Below are 13,408 nucleotides of genomic sequence, written 5' to 3'. Positions count from 1 at the left end.
TGTTGCAATGTTATTAGTGATGGAACATTCTCAGTGCAGCTTGTGCTCAGTGTTTACACTCGAGCTCTTCAATAATTATGTTGCAGAGACTATGCTATCTATTCGTTCTGGTTAAAAAGCAAAACAAAATAAATACAAATGTGTCTCTCCTCTGTTGAAAAAACCACCATATGCTGGTTTTGATGCTGGGATGCTGGTTAGGTATGTTTTGATGCTGGTTTAAGCTGGTCCTTGACCAGCAAAGGACCAGGATAAACCAGCTAAGGACCAGCTTAAACCAGCATCAAAGCATACCTATTAGCATATGCTGTTTTTTTCCTCTTGATATAGCATCACTGATGAACATATTTCCAAACACACCCTCCTGTCCCACCCACTTTTTAAACAAAGTTACGCCACTGCTGTTACCCTCTTAATTCCAATGTTAACAGTAATTGTCCTAATTTTGTCACACAAGGCTTTTCCTTTTTGGCTCTCTTTTTGTTAAATAAATAATGACGCGGTGCAAAGTCATGTCACTTTTCATGTCACTTTTATAGTTTTATTTTCTAAATTTTAAGACCAGCCAAGGACCAGATTCTTTTTATGATGTCCTGATATGGAAAATCAATCAATAGTTTGTCCTAACTTTTTCACATGACTGTACGTTTTCCCCTCTCTTATCTTTTTTTTTTTTTTTTTTTTTCACTTATCGAAGATTGTTCTATTGTGTACCATTTCCAGATTATGCCAGAACAAAGTGAGGAGAGGTGAATGCGGACATAGGCGCAGCGATCACCTGATAGATATGTGCACAGGCTGTTCAAAAGTAAAATATAGAATAAATGCATTTGATTGGTAAACCAAATTCAATCTTGACGTTTTAATCTCTAATGGTTAATGTTCTGAATGCACTGTATATCAAAACTGTATATAAAAAAAATGATTTTTTTTAGCTTAAAAATACAATTAAAATAAAAATACAACTTAAATACAATTTAACTTTTAAGATTAATTAAAATTGTAAGGAGTTAAAAGTACCTTTTTTTTTTTCTTCAGAAATGTAATCAAGTAAAGTACAAGTAGTCAGTTTAAATTGCAAGAAATAATACTTAAGTACAGTAATTAAGTAAAATTGCTCAATTATTTTACACCCCTGCATCCAGCAGCAACAGTCCATACAATGTCCATAATGCAACACACCCACAATATATATGACACTCATAATATCTCACCTGGGCTCAACAAAAGAGTCTTCCTCTCTGCAGAGATCTGAATGATCCATTGGTTGTTTTTTCCTCACATACACATCAGTGTGTTCAGGTAAATCTGATTCACCCCCTTGAATAAGACTATAAACAAAAATGCTGTTGTAGTATGCATTTAGTGTTTGTGAACATTAAAAATGTGAAACATTTCAAGTTCTCTCACCTCTTGGCTGTCTTTATCTGTGTGTCATGTTCTTCAGAGAGATTCATTCTGTAGGCCATGGTTTCATCTAAAAGCAAATACAGATGTCGGTCCACAGAGTGAGTTATGAATCATTATGAATTTTCTTAAATCCACCTCTGTTTCAACAGTTAGTCCACAGCAATGACCTGCACATATGAAAAGCAATTTCATCTTGACATTATTTACACCGAATCCAATTTCCCGACACAGCATAAGAAGTTCAGACAAGCACTGTGTTAAACAAAAGTAAAGGTGGAATCTGACGACTTACAGACTCCTAATGTCATTTAAACTACTTTCAAAATATCTGATACTGTTTATTGTTGTACTTCGCTTTAATCCAGTCTGGATTAATTTTGGCTTTCAACGATGATTGTGAAATTGCGATACTCACTGTGTTTTTCTCTCTTAATGTAGTTTACTTCCTCATAGTTTCACTTTCATGTGTCACCTGACAAGAGTTTAAGGGAGTAGCTACTCCTGGCAGTAAATTTAGGTTGGGCAGAATACCTATACGGGGAGGCTGCAGACCTAGAGAAGGCAGATATACGGCCCCTGTTGTTCCTTGTGCGTCCAGTAGGGGGAGGAGAATATACAGTGAAATCATTAAATCAACACTCAAAACTTAATTGTGTGTTAATTTAAATATAAATATTAAGATATTAGATGATCAGCAATACGGATTAAAATACTTGTAGATATTCACTGTTGGTCTACTTATGTAAATAAGTAGGGCACATATAATGGATACCAGAGAAAGAATTGAGATTGATCACACCCCGAATAGCCAAGTATGATTGCACATGCTTAGCTTTTTACAACAAAATGAAAAATGTCTCTTCTATAATAACCACACAAACAATTATTATTAGAGCAATAGTCTCACATTATAGATAAACTACTTGACATTAAAAACAATGTGAATCTGACCCAATGCAGAGCACAGCTAACACATGAGACCTACCTCTGGAAAAAGGACATCCATAATGAATTTGATCTTGTTACTGTGGTTGTGGTTGAACCAATCTGCTCCTGATCTTCAGTGTATACCAGCACAGGCACTGACCTTGCCTTTCCAAAAATAAGAAAAATAATAATAATAATTTGCTGACCCAATATGACTACTCTAGTTACTGACACTAAACAGGCAGGTTCATTGTTAAAACGTTTTAATTTCATTTAAATAGTTTGAATGCAGGTTATCAAGAATGTGAGTACTGCCATGTGGGAATTTTACTGAGGTGATTATGAAAACAATGACAAGGCATGATTGACTGATGCCTTATGACTATGCTGATGCTTTATTGCATTTTTCATCTGTGCTGTGTTGCTACAGTTTGGTCAGTTATTTCTATTGGCAAAGAAGGGACTTCAAGAATAAAACAACAAGCTAAGATGTACAGAAACTAGTACACATACCCCTCTGTCTCAAACTGCTCAATTAGATATAGACACCGCCACTCCATGATTGCAGGAACGTAAAGCTAACAGAAATTTAAATTTTACAGGATTAGTGTTCAATTTTTATTGTTAGAACTCAATGACCAGCAATAAAATACAACAACTTTACCCTCTGTAAAACCAGCATAAAAAACAATCCCTCCAAACCACAAAGTTTACTAATTACTGCATTCTTATGAGCTACACCATGTAAGAATCTTACACATAACAGATAATGGTCTCACAAGGGCATCCTTCATGTCAGCATTATCCTAAAAAACAGAAATAACACCAATAAAGTACTTTTTTATTTTACTTCTGACTTATGGTAGATGTCAAATAGTATGATTTGTGCATTCAGTACTCACTGGAGAGTAGGCTAGGGGATTGTGGCAACAATGTGGATGTTAACAGTGTATATGTTTTTGCCCTGTGAAAGTAAAAGGAAAAATGAAGCAGACTACCACCCAGATAGCAACATAGTGTCGGCCCACATCTGGCACATGTGGAATGATGATCTGGTGCACATGTAGTGTGGAATGATGCCACTTGGGTGGACCACTCCTGAATTGTCCTATTTTCTTTCATTCTAACTTTGGTTGATGCATTTATTTTGTAATTTTTGCATTTAGTAGCCTTTTGAGATGTCACAATTGATCCAATTAGCTATATTTTGTCACCATTTTTGAGATTTATATGCTGATTGCTGATATCTGTGTGTGTCAGTGCTGTTTGTCTTTATGTGCTTTTGTGTTTTTAATTGATGTTACAACTCACATTGTTGTTACCCAGAGGCTGACATGTGTCTTTGTTACGGCCTTCTTTTGGCCCAGATCTAACAAAAAGGAACCAGTCTATCCAAGTGCTGAATCTGGGTTAACACATGTGTTGCTATCTGCTGTTCAAAAGAGAGACAAAAACTACACATTCTCAACAATTGTAGCTTTACAGTGTACTAGTAGTGTTATGGAGTGAGGGAGATGGAAAGCGGATGGATCCAAAGGCAAGCTTTTATTTATAATCAAAGACACGGTCAAACACAGGCAGGGTCGAACATAGGCAAACAGATATATGAGGGCAAGACACAAGAGTAATCCGTTAAACAGATGAGGGTTCTGCCGTGGCTTCCTGTGCTCTCCGAACCGCAATGGCCCTTTGGACTGCCTGTTCCGCTATGGGTCCCTGAGCATCCTGATCCACCTGAGTACCAGCCTCCAGGGTGCACACCCCCTCCCGAGCAGTTGTTATGGCGCAGAACGTGGGAAGTCATGTCAGGGTTTTGGACTTGTTTTACCCCTGTTTTAGTTCTTAGTTTTCCATATATGTTCATATAAGTACAGTACATAGTCTGGTCAACCGGCACACTGTCCATGTACAGCATCTCTGCAACACTTACACACGTTTACTAATTTACTTCACACAGGTGGTGATATGACTTATAAATAAAACATTTTAATGAGAAATCAGTAATACAGTAATCTGTTGGGTCAACAAAACTTTATTTAAAGGCACAATGTCATATTTATGTGGTATAATGGCACTGTCCCACTCTACATGTCGTTTACAGCTTTATTTTTCTCTCAAATCTAAAATTGTACATTTTAACGTTAACAAAGAACTGTATTTCTCTGTCACAACTGCTCTTACTCTTAACTAAAGCACATTTTAATTACTTATAAATTTGACTTGATTAATCATCTTTTAAAAGCTTGCTCTGAATTATGAAGTCTAGTTTGCCAAGCCAAAAACATTCCATATAAAGTTCAAATCAAATTGTGGTCTTGTAAATAAACAACTCTACGATTGACTCTAAGATCAGTATTTCTTCCCTGCTCTGATTTTCTTGTAACTGTTTGCTGTAACATCATAATTTCCTCATCTTCTTGTCTTCTTCTTCTTCTTGTTCTGATTTCGGACAACAGTCTCTATTGGAAGGCAATAGATGTGCATCGGTATGTTTTTATAGTAGCTTGTCACCCAGGGCCTATAGCAAGAAACACAGAGGCAATCGGTCTGCAGAAATATTTTGTTTTCAGGTCTTTCAGGTTTGTGAGAAATATCACAAGCAGAGTGATACAAATGGTGAAACAGTTGAAAATCTGTTATCACTAGAATCAGAATCAGAAATCATATATACACAATTAAATTATTTTAACGCAGTTAACGCACTGGCTCCACCCCCAGATCTGTACATCATCTTATATTTCATATAGTTGACTGTTGGCAAATATGTTGCAGGGCAACAACTCCATAAATGCAGGTATGCCCTAAAATTCAAGATATTGGTGCAAAAAATGCCCCTATATGTGTTTTATATATATCACATATCACACAGCGAGCAAGAGCAATATGACACGATTGCTTAAATGTGCTATTATACAACAGTTCAGTAAATAAGAAGTTGATATTGTTGATTATATTTTTTTGCTAAATTTTGCAGAAAATATAAGCTATAGCGGAATTGTTGTGCATCTCGACACAGTTTAGTTTTTAAATGAATCCGCATTTTGGACCAAAGACTATAGAATGAACTGGGTGAATGATCAGAGAGCCATTTACTTCATTCTTGAATGAATTAGCCATTTAGTTTCTTATTTAGAGTATCATTTCATTAAAATAATAATAATAATAATAATAAATAAATAAAAATAAGAAGAATAAAAATAAAAACATTAAATGGATATACGATTTACAGTATTTCAGTGCCACATGATCCTTCAAATCATTCTAATGTGCTAATTTTATACTAAGTTATTATTAATGTGCTATTTTCTGAATCTGTGATACTTTTTCAGGATTCTTTGATGAATAAATACTTTATATATTTATTTATTTATTTATTTTTGAGAGAGGGAGATAAAATAGGTCAGGCACAAGTTCGTACTTCGCTGTACGCTGGTTGAGGCTGAGGAATAACAGGCTTCTCCAGCGGATCCGATTCTCTTCACGTCTTACTTGGTCCAGCTCCTGTTGTCTCTTTTCCTCTCTTTGAATGGTTTCCTTCAGGTCTTGTTCTATACGGGCCAGCTGTACAACACACACTAATTAACTAAATGTCTAAATGTCTAAATGTCTCTTTATAAGATTGAGAGAAACACTAATTGTAATGTGAATGAAATGTTCTCAGCTAGTGCAAATAAATAAAATAAATGAATAAATGTCCATCTGTCTTTGACTTTCTAGTAATAACTATACTTTCTTTTTTTTTTTTTTTTTTTTTTTTTTTTTTTTTAATGTTTTTCAGAAAGCGATCAAAGCATATTACCTCTTCCAGCAAACATCTTTGGTCTTCTATTTTTCTTTGCTGCTTATTCAGCGTAATTGAAGCTTGATCTTCTCTTTTCTGAACTAAATGAGAGCTCAGAGGTGGAAATAAACATAAAAATGTATATAAAAATATATCCGTGTAGCACAAACTATAATTGCTTTGAGTGGAATTACATTCCACAGAGTTTGTTTTTGTTCTGCCACAATTATCATAATGTCAGATAATGTAATGTAATATGATCATAATATTAATATTACTCAAAATGATCAGGGTTTAATTCTTGTACCCTGTTTAACATCAGCTCTGAAACTATCAATAGAAATGTGTAAAATGAGTAATGATGTTACATTTTACTGTCTGCACTTTATTTTGCAAGAATGAGCTTCACTATAGATACACTGTAAAATCCAATAGTTTACCTTACTTAGATATAATTAGTTATCTTTACTTAGTTGCTATACTTACTAGGTTTTATTAAGTTACAGCTACTTTCAAGCGAGTAAAACAGTTTACTTACTACTTTGAGTGACGCTTACTTAAAATATTCAAGTACCCACAAAGGAACCAATGACATTAATAAACCAGTGAGAGGCAGCAGTGCACTAATATGTTGTTAATTTGCAAAATAACAACAGAAGAAGAAGAAAAGATATTTTTTTGAAGTGGCAATTATTAATCTGCAGTTATTTTCTACTAGTTACCTTCACTCATTTCCCAAAGTCATCTTGAATGTTGTTTCAATACAACTATATATTTGAGAGAGCATCACATAAGCTGACTTTTATTTTATTTTTTAGTATTATTATTTTTTTACTTACCATTATAGTGATTAATGTTCCGTTTGGTTGGGCACTTGGAACTTTGCTTTTCTTATAATTTTCTTCTTATTGATGTAACAATGCGACATGAAGTCATAATTTTTGATTTCAAGGGAAGAAAAGTAATAAGTAGATTGCTTTTAGAAGGTAACCTTCTAATTCTGATATTTCAGTTAGCTAAATCTTTCAATTCTTTAGCTAATGTATTTTTTATATTTATTAATGATCTTTCACAATTTTATTGTTCTCCATAAACACCTTGAGAAACTTTATTGGGTTGAGACAGTCCTTTAATAGGTGTGGTAATGTGCTCAAGTCACAGACTTCAACGTTCAGCACGTGAATCACAACGATGGTAACAATCCAATTTTAATTGTGACAATAACCATTATATTATTTTATTTTCTCTTTTTGTTGTGTTACTACTGACACAAGTCAGTAAATAAAATTAGCCAATAAAACCAACAACAGTAAAACAAACCAATTGCATAATTTATTCATGCCGCAATGCACTCTGGGAGTCAGTGAGTAGCTATATTAAGTGTGAGCCTAAAGTAAATGATTGAGTACCCCCTACAGTTATTTTTTAGTTACTAGAGCTCTCGTGTAAGTAAACTTTACTAACTAAGCATTTGTCAGTACAACATACTATCCCTATTTCACTTTACTTAGTTTTTTTAAGGCAATCGGTTTGCATGCTTTTTTTAAGTAAGCCCAACTAATTAGATTTTACAGTGTATTTTTAATGAATTTAGTTGTTTGAAATGACTTAATTTATTTAAAAAAACACAAAATTTAAATTATAATGATGTGCTTGTCATGGAAATTAATGGGGCCAATGTGTTAAACTCTCTGTTTCAATAATGTACAATACAAAAGACAAACAATATGCATGCTAACATGATTTTAGTGTGGAAAAATGAAATGCTGATCTATCTAAAGTTGTAAGGAAATGTGTTGCTATTACAACATAACAGCTAAAACTCTAAAATAAGACTACAAAAACGTTTTACATTAAAGTTTTAACTGAAAATGAATGTTGACATTTCTTCTTTAAAGTCCTCCAGACATTGTCTCTATTCATATTCAGTGTAAATGTCTTATGGTAACCACAAAAAACAACAAAAAAACAAACAAACAAACAATAAAATTAAAAACCTGTCAAGAATCCTAAAAAAATCTGACCAAAGAAAAATGTATTTTAGTTAAAATAAATGTTCACAGCTTTACATACCTCTCTTCTGTTCGTTCCATCTGTTCATCTGTCATGAAATCTGTTTCCATGTTCTTGTCTAAAATGCTCTATAACAAACAAAATGAAAATGACATGTATCAATGATTTAAATGCATATTGTCTTGAGTATGAGGATTATTGCTGCACTTATAAAATGCTTTGAAAAAAGAAAACAATAAGGGGATTTAGTCAGTAAACACTGTCAAATGTACTGAAGCCTGTCAGGAGGGAAACTGACACCAGCGTAACTCCACCTGACTGCAGGTTATTTACCACATCCTCCTCTCAGGTGCGCATACACAACACATTATCGGAGGGATTTTGAGGATTGTAATGTTTGATCATCTCTAATTGACAGGTGTCGTTTCAGTATTCTCTTCATGAAATAACATTAGTAGAATCATTGTGAAAATATTTGATCTTTTTAGAAACTTGAACAATAACATGTATCAGGTCTTCGGCTAAATGTATGCGCAAGCAGATATAAAACACTTGAATAAAACTTTTTGCGATTTTAAAAAATAATTTGTGTATATTTATCTGAGTATTTGCACTCACCTGATTTTGAGTGTCCATTCTGCTGCTCTCTGACCTGCTTGTCTTCTTCTCACTCGCTGTGCACCTTTATCTTCAGCATTGTTCTTCAATAATGCAGCACTTCTATGGTTTCTCCTTCCATGACTTCAGGTTTCCTTTGGTGTGATCGTACTCCTCCCATCTGTCCTCACATCTAATTAGATTCTGTAAGTGCTGCTGTCTTCACGCTTGAATAAATCATAAGAACTAGCAAATTAATGTGGACATTGTGCAGAGCCTGAGTGTTATTTAACATGCTGTTGTTACATGTTCATTGTTTTGTTACATGTATATAAAACTGTACTTGCAAATAATATATCAATAAAATAAAAGGCCACTTAGGTGTACTTAAAGAGATACGTAACACACTTAAGCACACATTTACAAAGAATACTGTGTAATAATGTCAAATTCAAAGTGTTACTTTAAAGTACATTTGAACTAATTATGTTTTAATAATCTTTTGTCATGCTTTAAAGAAGTACACTTGTTTCAATGTGTTGACTAACTTATTAAAGCACAAGCAAAGTACTTGATTGTTTTTAACAGTTTTTGACTAATTTTAACTGATGGGTGGCAGGCAAATCCGCAGTAACTTATCTATGTTCTACTGATGGTTCTTAGAAGTTATTTATGGCACACAATTAAGATATACTTAATTTACTGCTGAACCCCCCAAAAACCATACCATCAAGAACAAATTATTGTAATCAACAATGAACATTTTGTTTCATTGTCAAAATGGTCCTGACTGAACTAGTGGGGAGAAGTGAGTATTTTCAAACTTTAAACCAGCTGAACCAATTCAGCTTCACTGAATAATTTATTGTTTGCTAAATGATTCACTGTTCACTGAAGCGCTCAAAATTCAGCATACTAAGGATATCTGTTTAGTAATAAGTAATCTACAAAGTGTAATCTATTAGTAAATATCATTTGTGTATACAGTAATACCTGGTCAGCTCATACCTGGCCATCAAAACAAATTACTTACATTTGCAATTGTAAAAGGTGTATGAACAGTATGATAGCCATACCACTGCTTTAGTCTAACATTGTAGCATCACATATTATTCACAAATACAACAGAATTGTGAACAATTATTTAAATAACCTTACAACGACTACAGTCATCATCACCTAATTCCAATGGAACTTGGTTTTCAGTGCCTAAACAAATATACTTTAGCACATAGTTACAACAGACAATGAAAAACCTAACATTAAAGTACAAGAGTCAAGAGTCAAGTTTCAAGTACGTACAGTTATACTGTGCTCTTCAAGTGCACGCACAAATATGCCAGCGTGCGCAGTATTAGGGTAATCCATTAGTCGTAGTTATGTCATCAGTTAAGCCAGAAAGTTACCAAAAAGGCAACTAAAGCTCCCTTAAATCTGTGCATGTAAGTGTTTATTATTTAAGAGTCACATTTAAAACAGTGTTCAGCAGCGGAAACTTTTAAAGTAACAGCAGCCAAAATATCCTAATAATCAGCTGTTGTGATGTCTATTAATCAAAGAACAGTCTATTTAAAAAAAGAGAAAATAATAACTTCTGCAGTTTTAAGCTTTATATTTTATTTTAGTGTTTGATAACTTAATTAAATTTGGCTATATTTTCTTCCTGAAGGGCACAGGTAACTATATGACAGTTATTATAATGGTTTTATGTAAAGATTATTTAAAATTTACTTAAATTACAAGTCTAATAAATGTTAAATGGAAAGCTCTCAATTATAATGTTGAATGGCTATAGTCAATGGTTAAATATTAGGAAAAATTAATTAAAATTAATAGAGACATCAGTTGGTATCAGTAATACTTGCCTTCAGTCATAAAAAAAGATGTCAGTAAAAAAATATACTTTATGTTGTTTCTACAATAAGTTGAAGATTTAATGTGAAATTATTGCAATATAAAAGTATAATTAAAAATTTTAATGTTAGGTGGGATTAATTGTGATTAATTTCAGAAAAAAATCTGTGATTAATTAGTTAATTTTATTTAATACCACTAGTTTTTAGGTGATGCTAATACATAGATTGGACTAGGCCTGGGCAATATGACAATTGTGCGTTTCTTTCAAAGTCATGTCACGTCTGTCTGTCCAGAACAAAGTCACGTCACATCTGTCCATCCAGAGCCAAGTCACGTTTCATCTGTCTGTTCAGAGCCCCGTTAAATCCCCACTGTCTGTCCAGAGTTTCGTCATGACACGCCTGATCGACAAGAGTCAAGTAAAGTCTAGTCTGATGGCCCAGAGCTTCGCCATGTCTCGCCTGACGGCCCAGAGCCTCGCCATGTCTCGTCCAACACCCCAAGGGCATGGTCTGTCATGATGGCCAGCGTACTGGACCCACCACTGGTGTCAGTGCGGGCAGCCAGCCTCCCAGTGGCATCGGCACCTTCTAAACCCACCAGTAAAGAGACCCTGCCACCCGCTGCTGCTCTTCCCTTAATGGCAGTTGCCATTTGGTGTGTGTGGGCTGCACACTGTGCTCCTGAGGTCACGTCTGTTCACAAGTCAGCCTCTGAGGTCACCTCTGATCACAAGCCTGCTCCAGAGCTCCTGTCTGATCACAAGCCTGCTCCAGAGCTCCCGTCTGATCACAAGCCTGTTCCAGAGCTCCCGTCTGGTCTCAAGTCTGCTCCAGAGGTCCCGTCTGGTCTCAAGTCTGCCCCAGAGGTCCCGTCTGGTCTCAAATCTGCTCCAGAGGTCCCGTCTGACCACAAGTCAGCTCTAGAGGCCTTCTCCATCAGAGAAGCTGCACCAATGCCTCCAGAGGTGTCAGCATTAACTGTAGAACCTCTTATGGAGGCAACGTTATCCTTTGGACTCTCTGCTTCTCTCCTTATTCTGTCTGCCTCCTCTGTCCCTGTTCTCCCCAGGTCCCAGTCCATGATGCGGGTTCCTGCTCTGCCTCCTCTTCCACCCTGGAGGGCTCCTGCGCCTCCTGCTCCGCCCTGGAGGGCTTCTGCGCCTCCTGCCCCGCCCTGGAGGGCCCCTGCGCCTCCTGCTCCGCCCTCTGCTCCGCCCTGGAGGGCTCCTGCATCTCCTGCCCTGCCGGTCCTGCCTCAGTCATCCGGTCCTCCACACGGACCTGGCCCTCCAACCCTTGCCCTGTCTCGCCCCCACCCCACCACTCCCCTGGACTATGGTTCGGTTGGAGCGTCTGGAAGCCGCTCTTTGGGGGGGGGGCTATATTACGGATCTGGTCGGTGAACTGCGGACCGCTCACCACCAGATGTCGCTCTCACCTTATTTTGCACCCAGACTCTCGCACTACACCACGAACTACATTACCCATCAGCCACTGCTCTTATCACTTGCACCAATCAGAGATAGTATAAAAGCCCCGGTCTTCCTGTCACTGACTGCCGAGTTTTGAATTGTTTCAGTTTTATTTATTTACTTATTTATTAATTTATTTTTTATCTTTTGCTACTTATGTATGATAATGTGTATAACGGAAAAATAATTGTAAACCTACATAAATAAATACATAAATAAATAAATCAAATGTACAAATCCTCAAATGGTTGTACATGGATGCACATATTATAAAGTGACAGCGGGCGGATTCATCTGCATAGCTTTATTGATAAACAAAGACATGGTCAAACAAGCAGGGTCGAACACAGGTATAATAGGACAAGACACAAGAGTAATACGTAAAACAGGCGAGGGTCGATCAGCGGTGAATGTAATCCAAGGGACGAGGAACATGGGTTATCCAAATAGACAGGATAAAGTTCATTCGAGGGGCAAACAGAGTCTGAAACGACAAGACAAAGGGTTAAATCCATGACATAACCAGACTAGAAAACAAGACTAGGATAAACTGACTAGAAACTAGACGACTGAACTCGACTCTGGATAACCAAAGTGGCTCCGTATAGCTGCTAACAAAATAAGATTGCTAAACGCAACATAATACTCAGCAAATAGCAAGAGGAAGTCCAAGGCTTATATAGTGTGTGTGTATATATGTATGTATATATATATATATATATATATTACAGTACTCGAGTACTTTTTTCCATTTTTCTACTTCCTATAATTAAATTGTGTAAAATACAAAAATGACTAAGGTGCCAATGGAGAAACAGGGTGAGCTGGCGTTTGACAGGCACTTTTCAGACTACTAGGGTGGAGTCTTATGCTTCAGGCAATAACAGACAGGTCTGACTTGGATGCAAAACAAATCAAAACTTCCAGTTTAGCTGGGGGCAGGGTGTTCAAACTGTGCTTTGTACAATATATATTACCAGAGCAGTTTAACCCTCTGGGTTATGCCCTGACATTTGTGTTTTTTTCAGTATCTTAAAAAAATATTAATGACTATTAATAACTGATAACACTGTATTCAGCACAAACTGGGCTACAATAATATATCAGCAACATGTACATGATTGTGTTTTTGAGAAAGCACTGTTTATAATGCTGTGATGACAAAGGCCCACAAAATGAGCTGCATAATGAGCCTTTCAGTCAGGTGTGTGACTTAGTGGGAAGTGCTAAAATGTGAGGACAAAAGAAATGTATATATTTTTTGTTTGTAGTTTATTTAGAATGTATTAAACTAAAACACAAAATAAGCTGAGATTCACTTGTTATTAGGAGCGAACAAACAAATAAAC

The 13,408-nt window shown here is 35.9% G+C and overlaps 1 protein-coding gene and 1 pseudogene across 2 annotated transcripts in view; both read right to left on the bottom strand.

Moving 5' to 3' along the window:
• LOC127153543 (NACHT, LRR and PYD domains-containing protein 12-like) overlaps positions 1–1,813 on the bottom strand; it is a 30,080-nt pseudogene extending 28,267 nt beyond the window's left edge.
• Positions 1,814–8,936: 7,123 nt separating this feature from the next.
• LOC127153541 (NACHT, LRR and PYD domains-containing protein 12) overlaps positions 8,937–13,408 on the bottom strand; it is a 47,271-nt gene continuing 42,799 nt past the window's right edge. The window contains exon 16 of one of the 2 annotated variants that reach the window (XR_007825286.1): positions 8,937–8,955. The gene's annotated coding sequence lies outside the window, so the exon portion shown is untranslated. Of the gene's footprint in view, positions 8,956–12,390; positions 12,544–13,408 lie in introns of those variants that run through there. The other variant, XR_007825287.1, reaches the window with a different exon arrangement.

The sequence above is a fragment of the Labeo rohita genome, chromosome 22 (assembly GCF_022985175.1).
Source record: "Labeo rohita strain BAU-BD-2019 chromosome 22, IGBB_LRoh.1.0, whole genome shotgun sequence".
NCBI classification, from domain to species: Eukaryota; Metazoa; Chordata; class Actinopteri; order Cypriniformes; family Cyprinidae; genus Labeo; species Labeo rohita.
The sequence above is the reverse complement of the archived record's forward strand: the minus strand, read 5'-3'. Positions and strand labels throughout refer to the sequence as shown.